The 24,464-nt window shown below is 36.1% G+C and overlaps 1 long non-coding RNA gene across 1 annotated transcript; it reads left to right on the top strand.

Moving 5' to 3' along the window:
- Nucleotides 1-15,462: 15,462 nt before the first annotated feature.
- Nucleotides 15,463-19,078, top strand: LOC131064684 (uncharacterized). Its single transcript, XR_009111306.2, has 2 exons — nucleotides 15,463-15,650; nucleotides 16,072-19,078. It is a non-coding gene; the product is annotated as an uncharacterized LOC131064684 (long non-coding RNA).
- The last annotated feature ends 5,386 nt before the right edge of the window (nucleotides 19,079-24,464 follow it).

Genomic DNA, 24,464 nt, shown 5'->3' on the forward strand with positions numbered 1-24,464 from the left:
AATTTACCCCCTCAATGAAAAAGGACACATGGAAGAACAAGCTACTGTCGATATGAAGGAAGAAAATGAGATGGCAAGTGTGTGTAGTGGTTGCCTTGGCTACACACCTATAGATAAAAGATGGATCACTACTACATGTGTCAATAAATGGAAAATTTGAAATTGGGATCAAATGCAAATTGATACAAGAAGACAAGAGTTACAGTAAGGTGCTCTGGTAGTGATGATGGACCGGTACAAGAAACCGGTATGTGTAGGATGTTACTGATATGTATGCTAACATGTACTTCTAGGTTATGTAAGACAATAAGGTTTGGGATCATTGCATTAGCCCCAGTAGCATGGAATGAGGAGTTTATGTCTCAGGTGGTGTTGATGATGACTTGAATGACATATGTTGGCCCGGTTGTTGATCATGTATGCATGCATCCTTTGTGGGCTAATAGGTTTGATTTATCGCATGATGATGATATTGTATGACATTGTGTACATCCAGGATCATGTCATATGTTGTGGTAGATATAATGGAGCTGATAGATCATTAGATTGATCACATATGCACAACCCAACCGGTATAAGGGGTAGTTTGGCTCCATTTTTGGACTTGATAAGAAATGAGGATCTGAGATGCATGACTTAGGGGGAGTTGAAAGCCATGTTCTTCTAACTAGTATAAGACTCGCTAGACACAGAGGGTGTGAAAGTGTCTATGGCTGTACTAATATGTTTGAGTTCTTGGAAGTATCTGGGGTTGTGAGATATTTCAATGCCTTTTCAATTGAAATCACAACTGGACCACTGAGAGAGTTTCCTGAAAAGAGGGAGAGGTACCTGTACAACTGAACATGAATTTAGTATCAAAAAAGATACAACTCGTATCCGTGTTAGCTTCAACAGTTGGTATCAACTTTTTGGGGTCAGAATGGTTTCTGCATATCAATGGGAGGTGATGTAGTCTGACCAACAAGTATGTTGCACTTGCTGACACATGTGCCTTCAATTGGTTCCAGTTTTGTGTATGCACGTGTTTTTGTTTTGCATATATACTTGGTAGTTGAGAAATTGGTGCTAGTTGGTGGTTGAGCCCTCCATCTTATATGCTGAGAATTGAGAGGATGACATGTATGATGGTCGAAGGAGGAGAAGCATCTGGTAGAGAAAAAGGGGAGAGAAAATTCTGTTAGTACCTGGTAGACACAAGGAGGAGAGAAACCTTGTCAATGCCCTTTTCCATTATTGTAAAAGGGGGAGAGATATTATGTAGTATGCTTCATACTACATGTGTGAGAAACCATGGATCACACAAAAGGGGAGAAAGAGAATCTGTAGTATGTCAGATACTACATGTGTTGACATGAATGCCAAAGGGGGAGATTGTTGGCATTGTGTTGTCATTGATGTCAACCGGTATGTCAGATGTATCTGTAGTACTGTCATTGAGGTCATCTAGCAAACTGGCCATTGGAATCATCGGTACACAAGTTAGTGTTGACTTGTGTTGAAGACAAGGATTACAGCCCAGTGAGTGACATGTTGGTAGTGCATGGTTGTCACCAAAAAGAGAGCGGGATGTTGAGTGGTTGATTATGATGAAGAGGGGGAATGTTACCTAAATCACATCAACATCAGAGGCGAAGTATGTGCAGGCCACCGGTATGCTATGTGGATGTGAAAAAAAGAAGACTCCCACCGGATAAAGATGCAATCAACATTTGAAGAGATGACTGACAGTGAATTTGCCCAAATGAATCATATGTGCCTGATTGAAGATATGTTGCTCAAATAGGGATGGTATACCATGGCAGAGAAATCGGAAATCATTGTGACATCAAAGTAGTCTAAGAAACCCTTGCTAGTTGAGATGCAAACACATACTGATCCACCGGAGGTAAACATAAGCAAAATGGCTACAACTGATAGAAGCACAGAGGTAATGAAGGCAATTGGTCAGACATCCGGCACATCATCAAGTGAATTCAGACCTACTAATGTAATAGAGGTACTCCTAGATTCAATAAAAAAGATAATAGATTGTAATAATTTGGCCTACAAAGCAATTGATGACACCATACCAATTCTTAAATTAATTGTACTGAAATGTAACATAGATCATGTTAAGGATTCTTTAGGTAAATTGGACACATTGTCCAAATTTATTGCTAACAATATAATAATGGTTGATAAAGTGAATGAGGACACAATAAAGGACGGAGTTGAAAATGAGAAGAACAAATTATTTGATGACACCATAAAGAAGTGCACAGAACACATGAATACATTATTACCGACACCGAACTCTACAATTTTGGAATACAAAGAGTTGTACAGAGAAACATGCAAACCACACATTTTGACAGAGGATATAGACAAGGAAATCAGTAAAATATAGAAAGAAATTGAAGACATAGCTGATAACATAATTGGCTCATCCAGCCACATATTAGTTTTTTAACAAGAAATGATAGGCTTTGAAGAAAAATTAGAGAAACTTGAGAAAGAAAAGGCAAGGATTAAGTCTAATGCCAAAGAACTGAAAAATAAACTTGGTCCAAAACTAGACAATCTTATATCTCTAAGAATGGAAATATCCAAGGCATTCAAGGCAAAGGTGTGAAGTGATCTTTTCAAGCATTCAGAATATTTTCTGGCAGCTAAAGGTATTTTTAAATGTCTTCTTCTTCTGCTCTCGAGTTTATTGCGAACCCTACTATTGTGGAAAATGTAAAATGCCCTAGGCCCATGTTTAAAATATTTCCCGAAGTAGCTAAGCAAGATGATTCCATAGGAGCATTTTCAAAAATTCCTAAAGGTGTAGCTTATGCTGAAGACCCTAGGATGTATATATATTGCAATATAGAAGAACTAGGTTCTGAAGATTTGATGAAAATGTTTACCAATGTAATTTGTGATGAACATGGCATGGTTAAACCCGAGCACAATATTGTAGAAACTCTAGGTTTTGTGGAAATACTGAACCTGGCAAATGAAGAGGTATGCTTAATTTCTCAAATTGAACCAGCAACTATTTTTGAGGCATGTGAAGATAAACATTGGATTAAGGCTATGGAAGATGAATTGGAACAAATTGAAAATAATAACACATGGACATTGGTTCCCCGACCTAAAAACAAAAATGTAATTGGAACTAAATGGGTATATAGAAATAAACTTAATGATGATGGTAAGGTAATAAAAAACAAAGCAAGATTAGTGTGAAAGGGATATTCACAGAAAGAGAGAATTTATTACAATGAAACCTTTGCACCGATAGCTAGAATTGAGGCAGTTAGACTATTTATTGCATTTGCAGCACACAAGAGCTATAAAGTATATCAAATGGATGTTAAATGTGCATTTCTGAATGGTGACCTTGAAGAGGAAGTTTACATTGAACAACCTGATGGATTTTCTTTGACAAATGACAAAGATATGGTTTGCAGGTTAAGGAAAGCTTTATATGGATTGAAGCAAGCTCCTAGAGCTTAGTATGCTAGATTGGATAAATATCTTTTGAAGCTTGGTTACACTAAAGGTAATGCTGACAACAACTTATATTTCAAAGTGACTAATGATGACATCTTGGTTATTGAAGTTTTTGTTGATGATATCATTTTTGGAGGAGAAGATGGATTGTGTAAGGATTTTTCTAATACGATGCAGGAAGAATTTGAAATGTCTATGATTGGTGAGATAAAATTCTATTTAGGATTGCAGATTTCACAAAATGATAAAGGTATATTCATATGTCAATCAAAGTACTTGAAGGAATACTAAAAAAATTTGGTATGGAAAACTCTAAACCGGTAAGTACTCATATGACAACAACTGATAAACTATCACTGAAGGATGATTCGGCCCCTGTTAATCTGACAAGATATAAATCTATGATTGGAGGTTTACTGTATTTGACACAAACAAGACCTGATATTATGAATGCAGTATGTATTGTTTCAAGATTTCAGAGTAATCCTAAGGAAAATCATGAATCAGCAGTAAAATGGATTTTTCGGTATCTACAAGGCACAACAAATCTTGGCTTATGGTATCCTAAAGATGAAAATTTTGATTTATGTGCATACATCGATGTTAATTGGGCAGGAGATGTAGATGATAGGAAGAGCACCACCAGCGGAGCATTCTTTCTTGGTAGCAGATTGATATCATGGTTGAGCAAGAAACAGAGTTGTACATCATTATCAACAACATAATCAAAATAACAAGAAAATCACTTTGTTTTTTGATTCCAGCATCTTCTTTCTTCAACATTTGGTTAGTTTGCGCTCTTTTTAGGGTTTCGACTTGAACAAACATCACATTATGGGGGGAAATCTTAACCGCAATGAGCCTACTAGCTGTGATAATTGGAAAAGTGAAAGGAAAATATGGCGAATGTTGCACAGATATGGCTTCACCAATTACATGGAGAAACTGCACAAGAGCAAGAAGTCTATTTCCCGTGGTTTTGCCAAGGGCTAGAATAATAATAAAGTTACTCTGTTTGGCCAGACATGGAAGTTGGATGAAGATTTGGTGGCGAAGGTAACTGGCTTGCAGAAGGATGGCATCAAATTCTATAGAGACTGTAAGTTCTCGGTGGAAGCTATCAAGAATTTCCCCAAAAATGAAGAAGAAAGGGCTCCGCTCGCAAAAAAGGATAATGCTTCCTGTTGGGTCTCAAATCAACAGATTGGATAGGTTCTAAGGAAATGCCAACTCCTATGATCAAACCCTCCAATTGACTTGGCCAACTTATAGAGTGAACCTATTTAGTTACTAACTCTCTCACTTTAGGCTCTGCAGGACCTAGGCGGGTATACCTATTCACTGAATGTCTCCAATAGACAGTGCTTTTTATAGCAGATATGTTATCCTATTCTGATATCTCCTGATCTTGAAATGGCATGAGTTCCTTGAATGGGGATATAGCAGACGAGTTCAAGATTGTTATTTTGCTTTGTGTTTCTTAATTACTCCTGTAGCTGTCAAAATAACTAATTATGAAAAGAAATGATGAGTATAACTTGAGATTTTAGCCAGTGCCTTCTTCACTGCATGGGTTACAGAGTCATTACAATTTTCTTTAGGACTTATAGTGCGAATCTGTGAGACAGTTTTTTTAACTCATCCCTTATGAACCTGTCAGTTACTATTTCTTTCAAAACCAAATGAATGCTTATATTATGTGCTGATTGAGTGAATTTAACCCTACCCTTAAGGGACCAGTCAATTAAGCTTTGCAAGGAACAATTACAATCCGCAAGCAAAACTTTTGTTGCAACATTATAACATAAAGCATAGATTTGATCTTAAGAATATGAATAACCTTATCTTTATCAGATAATATCACAGACGATTGCCAAAAGAAAATGAAATAATCCACAACACATATGCAGGGAAACAATTGATCAAGATTTGTATTCCATTGAAGTTCGTACACAAAAGACTTACAGGCTGTCGTTCTTTCGCTCTTAATCCTATCTAATATATTATCCTTACATTACAAAAATCATTCTCATATATATATGAGGACGAAAGTTTTTCACAAAGAGACACGACTTTTCAAGATATTAGTCGTTAACTTGAGTGTTTCTAAACTTAAGCAAAAAGAGATTCAAAAGCCCCAAATGATGAATGTAATCATCGTCTTTGAATGTTCTGATTCGAGGCGTTTGCTTTCTTAATTCATCCCCTAGCGTCAGGTACTTGAATATCATCTGGTTGACGGTAGGGGCCATATCCTTACTCCGATCAATTTCTGACAAGGCCCAATCCTTGACGCTAACAAGTTCCTTTCGCAAATCCTCCAAGGTTATTACCTCTCCTTCCTGGTAGACGGAAGGCATTCCAACGGGTTTTTCATCATCTAATTCTTGTAAATCTCTTCTCAGCATATCCTCGAGTTTGACATGATTATCCATATACGCTTTACCCTCAGCCCTTTCTTCTGGCGTCATGGAATCGTCATTGCTTAGCACCCCCTGCAATCGTGCTCTTAACCGTTCATGCTCTGTTAGCGCTTTTATTGTTCCATTGTAAACTATCCAGTATGGTTCGACCTGTAGGAGCATGGTGTTAAACCGATGTCCTATGATGTCATTGACCAATTTGTCCATCTTTTGCTGGATATTGTCTGCGCGTTTATTGGCCTTCTCTGCCTGATATTTCCAGTACAGGGCATCAGAGACGTCATCCAAGCTGCGTCCTGCGGGGTATGAGGTGTATTCGCTGATAGGAGTCCCCGTTTCTAATTGCAATACCTTTGCTTGCAGCTTCTGATTTTCCTCCTTGGATTTTTCATATAATCCTTTGTATGTAATGTTCTCTCTGACCAAAAACTCTGTCTGGTCCAAGTTCAATCTTGCAACATCCAGGTTGAGCTTTGCAGTGACCCTAGGATCAGTCTTTCCAACCTGATGAACCATGAGATGCCCAAAGGTTTCTTCTATATCCACAATGATTGGCCTCTTCCCTTTTGGATATAATGCCCACTGTAGGAGAGCCTTTTTGTCTGGATCATATCCAGAGCCTAGGAACAATTTATCTACCTCCTGGGGCAATACCTGCTGATTCAAATCTTGTTTTTTCAAAAAGCCATCAAATAAGAGTGCTGAGTTGATATCCCAACCAGAGAAGATGATCACACCGGCCTCTTTTAATAATTTCCTCCCTTTTTCAGGAGTCATATCTTTCATGAGGACATCAATTTCATCCTGTAATCTCTTCATCTGTTCTTCCTCTGGTTTTCCAGCCATGCTTCGTTTGACATGAGCCCCTTTGTATTGATATAGAAATGAAAGGAATTCCCTAGAGGAGGCGAATCCATCATCAGCAATGAAGTCCTCATGCTCAGTCATTCTTATGTCAACAACATCTTTGATGTTGATTTCTCCTGTGTCCATGTTCATTTCTGTTTCGAAACCAGGAGGATAATCCTCTCTAGGAGAATCAGGTGGGATACTACTGGTGGTTGATTTCGGTGACATGTGAGCTAGGGGCTGACTGTCCCTTTCAGTATTAATGAAGCGAAGGAATTGTGAAGGAACTCTGTGCATAATTTCAGCTTCATGTTGAAGCAGCCTTTTAGCTACTTCCAGAGGATCTTGGAGATTTCCAATTAGGTCTCCATCTATCATTCCCCTTGCCCTTTTCCATTTGTAGGCCTCCCAGACTAACTCACTCTTTCCTTTTAAAACTTTGGCCTCCTCTCGCTCAAGGTTCTTGATTAGGTCGTCTGGCATTTTGGCCATATGTATCCCAGCTTTGAGTTTCTGTGAGGCTCTGGCAGCTCTTATATATCCTTCGGGATCAAAATTCTCCCTAGGCTCACCCAGAGTCATGCCATAGTAATTTAATTTATTCTGTAATAAATGATAACTCTTTGAACTTTTGACAATGAAATCAGAGAAAACTAATAGACCTGGAACAATAGATTGTTTACCAAAATCAGTTAAATGTTTAGCACTGGCAATAGACAATTGCCTTATAATCTCCAAGCTAGCCACTCTGTCTGGCACCGTAATTGGAAGCATGTGCGGTTGCCCTTCATATCCAAATACCCTTATCTCTGTGTGATTATCATGGCAATACCAATCACCCCAATTATGTTCAATCTATGATTCTGGAGAGAAATCCTTTGGCCTGAGGAACCTCTTAATTTCAGGGGACAAAGTATAATCCCTGCATTGTCCAAAAGCTGCACTGAGAGGTTTCACAAAGTATTCTTGAAAATGCCAATATTGGTTGTTCATAAACCTCTGGTCCCATGCTGATACCCACAACTGAACCGGCTTCTTCAGACCATTCTTATCATAAGACCTGATGCTGAACTCATCTGGCCAGAAGTTAATTTCTTGTCCACAATAAAGAAGAATATGCATTAGCATGGAGTATAATGAAAAGTGAACATTCATAAGGTCTCCTTTCATTTTTTCCAGCCCATGATTCAAGGTATCCGCAACATAAGTAGCAAAATCAAATGACCTAGGGTCTTTTGATTGAATATCAGCACACAGAACCATAATCCCAACATCCATGAGTGGATGAGCCTCTATGCCTAGTACTTGGGCTGCAGTATAATACGTATATTTGAAATATGGATGGAAGTGGTTGACATCAAATGGCACCTTGTCACTTTTGCCAAACTGAACAAATGACCCACCCACTTTTGGCCTGTGAACAGGTAGCCTCCAAGTCCTGTAGACATTTTCCAAACTAAAGAATTCCTGTGAAAGTTTCTTCATATCGATGCTTTCCTCGACTTCCCAGTCTAGATCAAAAACCATATCAATAGTCTGCTTGTTGATTACTACTAATGTATTCCCTCTGTAATCACATATGGTTTTAGTTCTCGGGTCGTAGCAATTTACCAGAGCTTTCATTAATTCTACGTCTACAAACACATTTGGAACTACTAACTTGCCTAAGTTTCTCTTCCACAGATTACTAATGGGTTCGGGTGCATCCCTTCTTTTGTAACCAAACAAAAATAACTCATGTCCTCTTATCTCAGTCCAAATGTCTCCTAGATTTTCAAATTTGTCCTCTAATCCTTCTTCTTCACTTTTAATCTTTTTGGACCTTACACTAGACGATGGACACTGGTCTAATAAGTCCTGAGTCAAAGCTCTCCCTTCTTTCTTCTGTCTCTTGGGCTTCTCTTCAGGGTTTAACTCTTTTCCTTTCCTACTCTTTTTAGAAGAGGAAGATGAAGGTTCCATAGTTACAGTAAATAAGAGAGACAACACTTACTTGGTAAAATGCTCAACTCTTCTGGTTATCGTTTGCAAATCTCTGCAAGTTCTTCACAGCTTCCAATCTCTTAGCATCGATCTGATTCTTACGAAAATTCACTCAGTTCAACTGTAATTGAATGGGCAACTTGTGTACAGTTAATGTTCTGCATCTGTAACGGCTACTCAAGTGTTTTAAATTTAATTGCAGATGTGACACTTTTCAACTGGGCCTTTAATTCCTTCGCGGGAAGTACAGTCCGCTCAAAGTGCGCGCGTTTCAAATTATCGATGAAACCCTTGTCTTCGGCCGAGTGTTTGAGTCTTCCATCGAAAGCCCATTCTCTTCGATAATATTGATTCGGTGAAAAACTTACGTCGAGAAGCCGCTTTTAAGACTCATCGAAATCACTTTTTCATCGATAGTCCCCCTTTTCGACAAGTTGCTCGTGAGTTTCATCGATGCCATATTTTCGATGAGTTTCTTTCTTCGATGAAGGCTTATGAGTGTTCATCGATATCCCCTTTTTCATCGATATCCTTTTTATCGATGAAACATCTTTTCTTTTGTTCGACACCACGTTCATCGATAAAACTTGCATTTCGATGAATGTCTCTTGAGTTTCTTCGGTAACGATATTCCTTCGAAATCACCTTTTGCCTTTTCGCTTTTTGCTTTTACCTTTTCGATGAAACCTGGAGTATCGATGAGCAGTTTCTTGCGTTCATCGAAGGTAACTTCTTGCCGAAACACTTTTGCTTAATGCTTTATATGCCCTGTGTCGATGAAAACGCTCTTTCGATGAAACTTCTCCTGCAGTGCTCGATATAGCTTACTGGCCGAAATATCCATTAGTCTTCATGCTTATGGGAACATATATTATTATTTTTTTATTTTTATTATATTTTTTTTTTTTTTTTTTAAAAATAGTGCTCAACACTTCCTATTATCTCCCTAACCAGGTAAAATATTTCTAGCAGAAAATGTTGAAATTTTTAATGGAGTACCTTACGGTTGATGGAAGGTTTTCGAAAGTTTACAATTACCACTTTTTTATTCTTAACCATTTTTGCCATGGTTCTAAGATATCGTTTCCCTTCTACTTGGCCTCTTCCCTTAACGATAGACTGGCTGACCATGCCAAGAAACCTAATTCCTACCCCATTGCTCACCAAGGCCTTATTTTGTTAATATATGAGCATCTCAAGGGTAAAGTTAAGGCTAATAGGGATGATCCCTTTGTGGAAAATGCCCACATTTCTAAGGATTATGATGGCTCTGATCCTGATGAAGATTCTTCTAATCTTCCTCTGAATAAGAAATCGAGGATTAGTGATGAAGCTAAAGAAGACACTGAAGAGAATGTTGGTTCTGAGCAAGAGCAAGAGAAGGAGGTGGAAGAAGAGGCAGAGAATGAGCAGGAGAAGGAGGTTGAGGGTGAGGAAGGGGATGAGCAGAGAGAAGAGGATGTTGAAGAGTTAGAGGTGAAGGATAATCCCTATGTCTTAGATAATAGGGATGATGTTCAACATAACACGGAGGAGGGAAACCCTAGGTCTTTGGACTCTGCCCCAGATCTGGAGAACACAAAATCCATTCTGAATGCTACTAGAAATAGCACCCTGGAAATGTTCAATTTTCAGAAATGGGTGATTGATAACATCACTAGCATTCAGGATAAAGAGAGAGAGCTAGATTTTAAAATAAAAAATTTGATTAAGGATATCAACATTAAAGGTAAAGAGGATAATGCGGAGGATACTAGTGCTGCAGAGGATGAAAAAGATATTCTGGACTGGACGGAAAGTGACATTATAAAGGGAGATTTGAAGCACCTTGAGGATGTGGTGAGGATTATCAAAGAAAAGGGTGAGGTTGATAATGGTCTGATAAACAATCGGATTCAAAAAATTGAGAATGCTTTGAAGAAATTCATGGATCATAGTCTGGTTGTGTTGAAGGTGTCCTCTCAAAACATGAATGCATTGGTTGCTTGCCTGGAGAAGAACAAGCAAAATAAAGAAATGGTGATTATTGATGACGAGCCGGCTTCTAGTTCTGTTCTACACTCCTCCCAATGCAGATTCAAGCAAAATGCAAGTGAGATGAAGCTGAAGACCAAAGGCAATCAATAGATGTAGGAAAATAAAGAACTCAAAGAGGCAGCTAATGCGATGATGATGCTGGTCAAGGATGCAGAAGAGACTATAAAGATTTTTATTTGAAATGTAATTTGGTTTTAGGTTGCCAGTCTCTTGCTGGCCTTGAGCTGTTCTTTTCTTTGGCTGATGTTCTTTTTGTTGTTCTTTTGCAGCTTTTCTCTCTTTGTCCTATTTTATCTAGTTTCTCTATTGCTTATCTCTTCGTTATGTAATCGGGTTTCGGGTCCCTTAGAACCTGATTTTCCTTAATAAAAAACAACAGAATCATAATATTTTGCAACAACAACTAATTGTACTCAGGTATTATGGATTAAGCAAATGTTGAAAGACATAAAGATAAAATGCAAAGAGCCTATAATCATTTATTGTGATAATTCAACAGCAATTGATATATCAAAGAATTTGGTATTTCACTCTAAAACTAAACATGTTTATATCAAATACAATTTTCTGAAAGAGAATGTTGAAGCAAAAGAAGTGAAATTGGTTTATGTGAATACTAAAGAGAAGATTGCAGACATTTTTACTAAGCCTTTGCCTAAGGAAACCTTTGAATATCTCAGAGAGCAGCTTGGGGTTATAACCTCACCAGTAGAGATTTAGACAATTGGAGATTGGCATCAGACGAACAAAATTTATAGAGAAACCTTTTTCCAGCTTTGATGGAGGAGAGCTACTTCTCAAGGGGATTAGTTGGTTAAGTTGGTATTTGTAATTAGTTCTATGAATTGGTTTGTATCTAGTTTTTGTATTGCTTTGGCATTTGATGTCAAAGGGGGAGAGATATCTATGGAAAAACATTATCCTTTGGGGATAGATTACTCATTAGGGGAGAGATATTCTGTATTTTGATTTCTGGTAATTGATCTCTTCGGGAGATTGATGGTTTTTGGTTTTTGGCATTCTGACTTTGGCACTTAGATGGTTTTTCCATCTCGTGTTGCCATCAATGCCAAAGGGGGAGATTATTGGTATTATGGATGTGTTGCATTGGTTTTGTCGTTGATGTCAACACTTATCAACACTTATCCTTCTAGAGATCTTTGGTTATGTTCACAGGCAAGTTCAGTGACTTATGCACAGTCACCGGTATCTGATTCACCGGCACTGAGGATGATCTATTATCATTTGGAGATCACTTAGTTATGTTGAAGACATGGGTTGGACACTTGTTTTGGAGATTTGGTTATTGGTCTAATCGAATTGGCATATTTGTTGTTACTGGCAAATTAGACTAGGTTATGGACCAACATGCGTTATCTATTCCAGATCAGCATGACACGTTATGGAGATAATTTATTGATTGGTTATTATTGTAAATGCATTGAGACGACATGATGCATCACATATTGATTCATTTGTAATTGATTTAATTGTAAATATTCTTAGTGAGCCGACCTACACATTTGGTCTTAGGTTTTGGTATATATGTAAGATCTCAATTATGAGATTGATATAGAGATGACATAAGGTATTATAAGGTTGTGATATTCTGTATATACGAATATAAGCAGAGCTACTCACGCAGACATCATTTGAAGATTCAAGGAAGGTTTGAAGAAGACAATTAGAGCTTAACCGGTACTGAATCCAGCATTGGAGATGCTACTTTGAGCAGTACATTATCATTGGATTTAATCATCCAATTACAGTCAGTGTGACTCTCATTTTGTGATTGAGCAGTGAGCTCTAGGAAGTTGGCCTTTCTGCATGTGCAGACTCCATTTGTACACACATACTATCTGCAGTAGTATCATCTGATTGTGAGTAAGGTTTCCCACTATGGTTTTTCGTCTTATAGGGTTTCCACGTACAAATATCTGTGTTATGTGTTGTGGATGTTGTTTCTCTTTCTGTTTCATGCATTAAGCTTCACCGGTATTGTTATTAACTATGAAATTGTCAACCGACATCAAGTTTGGTTTACTGGTATTATGCATCAAGTTTGATTAAGTTATATTTGGGTTGAAATTAATAGACAACTGATTCACCCCCCCACCCTCTCAGTTGCCTCCGGGTCCTAACATGGTACATTGGTGCAATGCAAGATGCAGATGACAAGGATCCACTCCCACCAGTAAGTGGAGATTATATCCTATTATGCATGAAATGTATCATAGTTCTTGGAGATAAGACAACAGAGTTAAAGGCTGGTGATTGAAGGCTCACACCGAATGAACTGGTGAAACACTAAGCTACCTTAGGTGCATGAGATCAAGGAAATGCACAGGATCAACCAAAAAGACATGTTGAGTTTCCGGTACAGAGATTGAAGGATATGTTAGAACCGGTCCAGTGGTGAAGAAAGGTGTAACCATAGATACAAATAGATGGAGCATGTTGAAGATTGATGACATGCTGTCATCAAGGTGTTTACTGGCGAGTATGTCCACCGATAATGCTAACAAAGTGTAGATGTAGAAGGATACCATGTGATGAAGATGTGAATGAGGTAGGTTGGCATGTGTGCTAACCAGTTTAGGTTCTCCATCGGAAGAGAAGCAGAGTGCAAGGGTGAAGGAAGACCGGTTAGGGTATAACCGACAAGGTCTATGAACTAGTAGATGAACCTGGTTGTGTGGTCGGTCGGTGATCCTATCCAAACTGACATAGAAAATTTAGCAAAGGTGGATGCCGACAAAGGGGCCACATGGAGGTGAAGTGGCATGCATGCACAGGTTGGTGTGATGTATCCGTGAAGTTGTTGGTGATTGGTCCAACATTTATGATGACTATGAAGCTTGAGGAATGAAGGCAAATGAATGCGGCTCAAGATGAAGGAAACAATAGAGATTCAGAAAAGACATACCTTGTAGATCGAAGAGGATAAAGGAAACCAAATCACTCTTGTGATTGATCAGACAAAAGGCTAAAAAACATGCTACAGACAGCTAAAGAGAGAAGACGTGTTTCACAAGGTAGATAGATGGACGATGCTCATTGGTTGAGTGCTGAACATCAATGAAGGACATGATATCGGATTAGATTTGATATGTCATGATGATTAGAGATCGAATCAGATGCAGATTCAGTGCATGGCAGAAACCTAGCATGCCAATGTTCAAACTCACGTCTTGGGGGGAAAATCTGGCTATAAGAGTGCGAGCCCAAGATATTGTTCATGCTGTTGAATGAGAGAGTGTTGTTGCTCCATGTGAGAAAAAATTAATCAAGTTCTCAAAGACAATCAAAGAAGAGACTGAGTGTGAGAGAGAATCGGGTTGAAGAGTTCAACCGACAATAGTGAGGCAACCGATAGATGACCATTGAGTCTGACAGAGGAGGAAACCGGTGGTGACCAAACTGACAAACAAGAGTTGCAGAAGATTGAAGAGAAGGCAAGTTGAGAATCGATAGGAATTAGATGGTAGACATTTGGCTAAGTTATCAAGATCGATGGTGGATAGTAGCAGTGTGACTGAGAGAAAAGAGAACCGACTGAGAGCAGAATCGACAAAGAGAAGAACCGACAAAGAAGAAGAAGAGGCCGAACCAACAAAGGTGTAGCAGAAAGTAATATGCAACAGAGAGTGGGTTGCAACAGGAGATAAGGTTCCTGCAGAGAAAATGGTGAAGAAAGAACCTGCAGAGATATGTAGAGAAGAGAACCTATGGAGAGACATACATGAGAGTTATAAAGTTCTTTTGTAATAAGAGGATAACTTTTGTATTAAAAACATGATTTTGTAATCACTTAGTTGGAGCTTGGTGCAGGGGTTGGTGCCCTAAAATCATGGGTTGGTTCTCCTTGGGTTGGTGCCCTAAAGCAGGAGTGGTACTCCTTTGGTAGGTGTCCTAAATGTTGTAACTGAGGTTTTCATTGTGAGGCTGGATTGGAGCAGTAGTCTCCAACAACACTTCTCACCAAGATTTTTTCCATCTTGGGTTTTCCTCGTATATCTGGTGTTATGTGATGTCCCTTTTATGTGTGGTTGCATTTTTGTGAGTCTCCCATCTAACCGGTATGTCTTCTTTATGTTAGATCTATTAATCGATATACACACATAGGATAGAAAAGGGAAAAGTTTGGAAATCATTGATTCACCCACCCCTCCCCTCTCAGTGACATCTAGTGTTCTACAAAAAATAGCTCCAAAAATAAATCCCTTCTCTGTACCTATGCATGTATTTCGAAGCTAAATATAGCTTTTTAAAAGCACCCCCTTTCTTGTAAAATTTGCATGCCCTTTTGAAGACTTTTAAATAATTGAAAAAAAAAATTGTTTTATTTTTAAAAATAAATTATTAATCTTCTCTTTTTATTTCATTTTATATTTAAATATAATATTTATTGAGAATTTTGATAAATTAATCTTAATAAAAACAATATTAAAATTGAATTATAACATTAAAAGGATCATTTTATAAGTTAACATATTTTAATTAGGATTTTCAAGAATTTCAATCTTAATTAAGATATATTAACTTATAAAATATAATAAATAAGATTTTAAAGAGCTACAAAGCTCTAAGCCCTTTTTGCATGTGGGCTATACTACATTCTGCATAGGTTACAAGATTTAGGCAAGTCTGGACCACGACAATATTATGCAAGAATATAATTGTTTTTAGAAGACCAAATAAATGAACCCTAAGAAATAGGGCAGCGAACAAAAAGAGTGCGAACACTAAAATTCTTTTTCTATCTCGCATTATTTCTTGTATCTTTGTTAAGAAGCTTCCTCTGGTGGCCACTATGCATTGCATGCTTTGAATGAACTGGGGTTTTGATGTATAACTTCAATAGGCTCATGCATGGTAAGTGATTATTCTTTTCCTCTCTCTGTCATTTATCATGTCGTTGAACAATATTTGAAAGAAAGAAAAAAGAAAGAAGGGGTTTCATTTTTTACTCATCCATGTATCTTAGGGATTTGATTTGACATCTTTATATATGCATTTTTCTTTCTCATATAGTTGCAATGTATCATGCTTGTTGTATTTTGTATGAGTAGAGAGAGCTTTATTAAAATCCCTAATACTGGCATCAACGTGATTTTTGTGGGTTGGAGATAATCTTTGAGTTATGTGATAGGCCCTATCATACCTTTCTTTTACCGTTATTTCTTTGCTGAAGGGTTATTGCAGAATATTGTTTTTATACATGCTTGACTTTAATATGTGGCTTCCATATTTAGAGATAATTTCAAACTAAGGACTCCATCTTTATGCACTGCAGTTCTAATTCTTCCACATGACTATCACTGCATACTTTTTGAAAATAGTCATTTGTCACTGTGACTGTATTACTGTATTTGACTATGGCTTTTGCTCATGGATTACATAATGACTGTTATGATGGCTAAGAATAGCTTTTGCTGTCGACTATACTTTTCAGATTCTTGGATCCTCGTCTATCCATGTATCTCTTAAGGCATGCAAGTTCTCTAGACTGTCCTTTGTATGTACATTTGTTACAAGTCTTCTCATTCTTTGATAGGCGTCTTTAGCTTGTACCTCTCTTAATCAATGAGCTAATCAAATATGTCAGACCCGATGTTTATTCTTTCTCTATTCACTATTTCTCCATGACTATCTCAGTCTTGATTTTGACAGTGAATAGGCCTCTTTATTGTTCTGAATATATATCTTTTGTTTGTCTTAGCACAATCTCATTTCGTGACTGTAGTGTAATTGTACATCATAATGAATTCTCCTTTATATCTGCTCATTTGTATCTGCTCACTGCTATAGTGTTATATCATTTCTTCATGTCACTATCTTATCTCAGTTGTTCCATTTATTGCTAACATGACTTATCCTGTGAATGTCCGTCCTTTTTTTTGGCTCTGAGATTAAGCATTATGCTACTACTATCACAGTTCCTTATTGCCTAAATCTGCTTGTATGTTGTGATCTCATGTGTACTTTCTACAGCAGATCTTGGATGAAGATTGTGATTGTGGTTGCATTTTATCTTTATAAAGACAATGATCAAGATTATTCTCTTTATGCTAAGTGATATTACTACCCTTGGATCCTTGGTTAATATTCTGCTCTAATATATTTGATAATGGTGTAGCCCCGCGGATACCCTTATTAGAAATGCTTCGTCGAGTGTGATTTAGCCACGTGAATTACTCTAGCACCATAGCACTATGTCTTCATGCACTAAGCAAGGTAAGATAACTGTCTCAGAGCTCCAATAGGACTGCTCTACTTCTTTTGTGATTGTATGTCCTTTGTGATCCTGTTGATGACCTGCTATGTGAGTGAAACCCTTTCAATCTACAGGAATGAGACCATGATCTGTTCTGATCTGTTATTTAATAATGAGCTAAAACTATAATCTGCTCCATCATTTGATAATCTGTACTATTCTTGGCAGTAATATGACTATCTCTTGCTAGATGAGTCTCACTTTTATTGTCCTTATGGGTTGTTCATTGTTTCACTACATCCTCTATCAGTGTTGTTGTGATGTAATAGCTAACATGCAAATCTATGATTGATGGTTGTCACTCTAATGTGCAACTCTTTGTGACTGTCTAGGGTTATAGATGATAATATTGATAACCTTGGGGCTTGACATTGAAACTCCATTGCTTTTATCCCCTTTGGATAGTATAACTTTGCACTCTGGTTATCCATTACTCTTATGACTGTAATTGTTGTTATTAATCATCTTTTGATGACTGTGTCTCTTGGTTATGACTGTCATTTGGCATACATTTGATATGAGATTTGCTTGAGATCTATCTTTCTATAACTGTAACCATTCCTTGGCTATAATAACCTTCTCTGTTACTTGATATATTAATATGGAGCTATTCTTTGTCTATTACTTTTGATATGCTCCATCTTTCATACTGTCATGTTCTATGAAGGTATAAATATTGTCTTAAGGTTTGTTGTTATATGTTTGCAAGATTCCCGAGACTTGTTAGCTTGTTGCCTATTGTTTAAAATGCATATGACCATTTGTTGATGGATTAATCTATCATTGCCAAAGGCCTACTAATTATGTGTATCTAACATGATAATATGACTATCATGGATATTCTCTACTGTCTTTTGATAGTGAACCTTGAAATATCAAGGATGAAAGCTGCAACATTATTTCTCGAGGATTGGTCATAGGTTGTAACATTGTATTGTGTTATCCCTGTAATGATCTTAGCTCTCTATGTAAGGGTTGTACTCTAGAGGTCTGCTAATTTATGCTCCTTACCAACATTAAGCTTATTGTAGCAATATTGAACTTATATTCATGTAGTCTTGTGACTGCAATCGCTTTTAGCTATCTATAACTTTTGTGAATGACTGTTCTTTATCATAAATAGCTAGGGTTTTGTCTTTAGCGTTATATCTTGCTATGTGTTACTGTAACTTGTAGATATAACAACCTCTATATGTTAAATATGTATCAATGTAGATCTTGAATATGTTGCCCACTGCTTATGATTTGCATGTGCTTTTAACCTTCAATGATCCTTTTGATTGATCCACTTTGAGTTGATCCTCATTCTTTTCACAATATCTCTATCTCGCTGTCAAAATTGACTGTTCTTTGGAATGTGATCATATCTTCTCAACATTAAATATCTCCATCTATTTACTGTGCATTGACTGGGACTTCCACTTGCTCTGTTATATTTTGAAGACTGTACTTTTGCATTATTGTACTTTAAGCTTCTTAAAGGCTATGAATGCACTTTTAGGCTTTGACCTTTGAGGATGACTATTCTAGATATCTTTGATAGAGATTTCCATTTTTCATTGTGGACTGTTATTAATCATATGACTGCACTATTTGCTTTTAATAACTATGAACAATTTGATCATTGATTGCGAATCTGGGAGTGCATCTTTGTGTTGATCAAAGCCCTTACCAAGATGCTCACTGTATATTGGTCACAATATCTGTTATTTATAATTGTATGCTCTATGAATTAGATCTTGTGGCTCTGTCATGGACTCTTGATCATGATTGGTCTCTTCCTTCAAGGATGATTAATCATTGTTATATTGTATTGAATGTGATTATGGAGACTATGTGGTGCCTTTCCTTGATATTTTTGTGATATATTTCTCCTTGTAGCATGATTGTATTTACTTTTGTGTATTTGGACCATGAACTTTGATGATATTAATGACTACATTGATTGCTTCTTATCCCTACAACCTATACCCCTGTAGCTAAATTTTGGTGTAAGTGGATTGCATATGAGAATCCCCTTTTGATATCGTTAGCTCTTCTCAAGGTTTACAATGTGTATTGGTTCTATCTAGATGTTATTATGGTTTGTGCAAAGGCTGCTCTCACAGGTCTGCAATACGCCCTTTATCTTTAGTCTGTATGCATGGTGTTGACTCTTTGATCTTGATTGTGAGCATTCTTTTACATTGAATGATCTTCTCATAAGTTTAATATACAACCATTGTCACTATAGTTTTCCCTGCTTAAGATGAGGACTGCAACTTATCTTTTTGTCCTTTTGGCAATGATTTGACTTATTGTATTATTGCTCTTTGTTGTGTCAATGATATGGTTTGACCACTGTCTCTTTATTGGATTGAAGACTGTGTTGGTTCCCAAAACCACAGATTGGAAATCAAAAGGATTGCCAAATCCCTAACTGATCCAATCAGCCTTGGCCAACGAGCATGAATGGTTAAAGACCAAATTCCTCTGCACTTTAGGCTCCACTAGACCTTAGGTAGGTATACCCCAAAATCCAAAGCATAAAAGAGTTCTTTATAGTGAATTTAAATTATTGAATCTACTTGTTTACAGGGATGGCAAACTGTTTCCTGCAACTTTTAATCTGAAAAACTTGAGTATAATTGATAACGAACAAAGCTCATAGAAGAATGTCGTTGGAACCTTGAGTAATTATGAAAGAACAAAGCTAATAGAAACTAGTAATATTTTTCTCTAGTGAGGACTTTGTGCACACCAAAATTTATTCACAGAAAACTAACAACAAACTAGTGCCTTATCTGACAATTTACATGTTATCTAATGGACAAATATTTGTGGTCCTTGAGAGAGTTTGAGAAAACTCACAAGCATGCAAAACTATCACTGCAATGACTTCAATGTATGTTATAAGAGCAACAAAAATAATTTTGTTATCTGTATATCAACAAATGATAAAACATTGCAACAAACCTTATTCAGATTTATCCAAGGGATTTTAATTCATCAACATCGTATAATGTGAAACGATCTGAAGATAAAAAGTAGCAAATCTTGTATATTAATTTCTTGGAACAATGGGTGTACAGAAATTGCAGACTCAAATATGCTTCATGATGCATTTGCTTGCACAAAATGGATTTTTTGTTTCTACAGACCTGCTTTACATAACACTGCTGGTTCCAACAGACCATCTGAAAGATAACAATTTTATTTTTCATTTTGTCCCCTCTAGAATACAAAATGACTCTCTCTCTATATATATATGACTCAAAAGATATGAATGAAAGGACACACCCTTTCATTAGTACAAATTAAAACTAATAGAAACCTAACTGACTCCCTAATTTCTATAAACAAAACAAAATACAATGACATAGACTAATTCTTTTCATCCAGCCACTGACCACACTTCTGGATATATCGAAGATATCATTCATCTTTATATGTGCAGGCGTTGAAAATAATGTCTCTGACTGCTATCTTTGCTGTAATAAAATTCTCAACCTGTTCCCCTGTTTCATTCATATCCAACGTATCCGCACGGGGAACGCTAAGGGCTGAACTGAGTAGGGATCTGCATTCGGTAATCCACTAGTTTTTGTCCTTTATTACCCATGTATCATCTACCACACTTGGGAATCCATGATTGACAATACCCTTATACTCATGTTCAATTTTCAACTCTGTTGTGAATCCTTCATGAGTGTCAATCAATCTTTTAACCTTATCAATCCTTTTGTCACTCAGTGTCTGATCTTGCAGTAGCATGTTTAACCTATCAGGGATCCTCTGGTGCGACACTGTGTTATCCATGTTTCTTTGGTAGACAGTCCAAAATTCCTCTAGTATCTTCTGTAGATTCTCAAATCGTTTAGACAGTAGGACACATGCTGTGTCTGTCCTTATGCTCTGCATTCTTTCCTTCAACTTTTTGTTTTCTTTGTGCAGTTCTTCACACCTCTTTTTCAGTTTGGACTCATCTTCTATCTGGGGTATAGGTTGGCCCTTGCTTCTTAAGAGTTCCTCATATAATGATTTATATTTTCCTGCGTCTTTTACCAGCATCTTCATTTGTGCTTTATTTAACTTTGAAATATCAACTCCCATATCCGCTATGACCGTGGAATCAACTTCACAACCTTTAACTTCATCATGTGTCCAAAAGCCATGTCCACATATATGATCTTTGGCCTCTTATTTGGAGGATAGAGGGCCCACAAATGCATAGCCTCATCATCTAGATCATATCTTGATCCAATGAAGATGCCATTTATGCTTTGAATGTCTAATTTGAAGTCCTTATCTGAATGCAATAGGATATCAAAAATAAAGGATGCATTAAGATCCCAACCTGGAAAGAGGATAATTCTTGCCTTTACAAGAAGCTACCTTCCCCTTTGAGGGGTCATGCCTTCTACTTTTGCATCGATATGTGCCTTCAGCTTTCGAAGCATCTCTACCTCATTTTCTGGTGTTACATCAGGCATGACTTCTCTTAGCCTCTTTCCTTTGAAGTGATATAAGAAGGATTTAAACTTCTTCGATTTTTGAATTCGTCATCAGACACAAAAGAAGTGTGCTCTTCTAACCTAACATCAAAATCAACATTTATCCTTGCTGTTGGTGCCCAAAACCATAGACTGGAAAACTTAAGGGTTTTCCAAATCCTCAACTGATCCAACTAGCTTTGGCCAACGAGCAGGGATGGTCGAAGACCAAATCCCTCTGCTCTTAAGGCTCCACTGAACTTAGGTGGGTATACCTCTCCCTCTCAAGCACAAAAAGAGCTATTTAAAGTGGATTTAAGCTTTATGGTTAGCAAATGCAAAACTGACAAATGATTGTTCTACAATTATGCTTTATTATGTGCTTTAACTGAATGTTTTGAAAAGAAAATGATTGTAAATGTATATTGAAAATGAAATTGCTTTCAAGACATAAATGAAATTTGCATAGATCGTATAGGATTTGGGAAGAATGTTTTTCTGTCAAGGACCTTGAAGAATCAATAACAGACTAGTGCCTCTATCCAGGGATATTTATGACACTGTGTGGACAAAATATCTTATCAACTTAAGAGACAATTTCTCATCAACTATGAAGGTTCAGTATGTGTTACACAAACAATAAGAACTCAATCTTTCACTTAATGCAACAACATGTGATTCACACCATATCAAATCTATACAAAGATTTATCAAGAGGACAAAGATAATCTCAACACAAAAGTGTGCACAATATTTGGAAAAGAAATAGTGAACCTTCTATATTAACCTTCAGGAAATGATTGCATACGTAAGCTGCACTTGCAGATTCTTCATTACAAATTGCTTGCACAAAAATGATACTTCTTCTTCCTATAGACTTCCCTGGTACAAATGACTTTTAGTCCTTACAACAACATCATGTTCTATGAAAAATCTATCCCCTTTTGTAAAACTGACTCCCTTTAAATATATGAATCAAAAGGCACATATCAAAGGACACACCCTTTCATACACAGGAGGGAGTTACAGATAGTTGCATTCCCAAAGGACACACCCTTTGGTTTGAAAAACAATTACAAATGAATCCCTAATATGCAACACTAAGACATTAATAAAGCAGATTTAATATTTCGTTTCCGCTTGAGTTCCTAATTTCCAAGCTTTGATAAAAGTTTCCTGCACTGGTTCCTCAAATGGAAAATAAATCATGATTTTCTTTTTTAGATACATAAATAATAATTCTCCTTAATCAAAGTTTTTACAACTTCTCTGGAAAATACTTTTACAAAAATTCACACTTTGATTCGGCATAAAAAATTAACCCTAATACACATGTTCCACTTTATTCACTTGGGGTGAAAACATCATCCAATTGACTAATCCAATATTATTTATGAATACTATTAAATATATTTCATCCATTGAGGAAGTATTTCCAAGATAACGATTTAATGTATTTTTCACAAATAATAAAATCATTACATCTTCTAGTATTATATTAATTTATTAAAGTAACAAATACTTCCTGTCCCATGGAAGAAATAATATGTTTTCTCCGCACAAAAAATAACTCAAAATACTACTCAAAATACTACTCAAAATACTGTCCCATATAGTCACAAGATTTACCAAAATAAAAAATTCAAAAAGAATAATATTCACATTTTGGGAATACATTACACTTGAATTAAAACTTTCCAAAACTAAAAAAATAATTTGGAAAACTAATAATCATTAGTCTTTGAAATAATACCATAATGCGATATTGCAATAAACTCAATACTTAATATTTCGTAAAAATTAATTTGCCCTAAAAGAAAATTAATTTTATGAGGGCAAAATATCTAATGAGACATTCCTTAAATTATAATAATCAAAGATTATAAGAAAATAAATCTATAAAAGTCACTTTATATATTATTTAAAAATCTCAAAATGTAAATATATTATATAGAAAACACATGAGATTATTTACTTTGAAGAAAAATTAAATTTAAAGGTAAAATGTTAATTAATAACCTCTTAAAATCAATTTTACCTTTTAAAAATAAATCATAAGCAAAAATTAAAATAATTACCTTTGCTTGATTTAAAAAAAATAAAAAATAAAAATAATATTACCTCTTTCCAAATAAAAACTAAAATTCAATACCTTAACACTTTGTCTATCACTTTGTCTATCATTCACCCATCGGGCCCCACTTTATGCAAATGCCATATTTACTTATAAAGTTTTCTAAAATAAAAATGATTTAAACTTTTATTCCTTTTGGCAATATATTAAATCTTTTATTTAAAAGATTTACAAAATAGGCTCTCCATAGAACTTGATATATATTTTGTAAAAGCATTCATATTTTACCCTCTTGAAAATAAACTTTTATTTACTTTTATAGTAACCCTGCATATAACACATCAATGCCAATTAAAATTTGTGTTAATAAAAAAAAATCATTTGAAATCTTATAACACAAATAAATGAATATGTTATAACAATATCTAAATTAATATATCAAAATTAATAATTTTATGCAGGAAAAATTAAAATAAGATGTGAATAAAGCAACTCTCATATGACATGAACACATATGGTTCCAAAATTTTGCATTAGGTTGAATAAACCATAATCATTTTAAGGAAATGGTTGACTTAGTGTAATGATCCTGCAAGAAAGAGAACTGTTAATATCCAAACATCATTATTTAAAGAAAATTCAAAATGATACATAATGAAATTATTTAAATTTACTTAAAAATGATATAGTAAATAATAAATCATAAGGTTCTAAAATTTGACATGGTAATGCTTGAATGTACATTAAATGCAAAGAAATCAATAACTTGACATAATTACACTCAAATGAAATGAATTTTGGTTCAGAAGGGCATACCTGAAAACTCACCTTTTGAATGCACATACATACCTAGAGATTGACCTCGT

The sequence above is a fragment of the Cryptomeria japonica genome, chromosome 8 (assembly GCF_030272615.1).
Source record: "Cryptomeria japonica chromosome 8, Sugi_1.0, whole genome shotgun sequence".
NCBI lineage: Eukaryota > Viridiplantae > Streptophyta > Pinopsida > Cupressales > Cupressaceae > Cryptomeria > Cryptomeria japonica.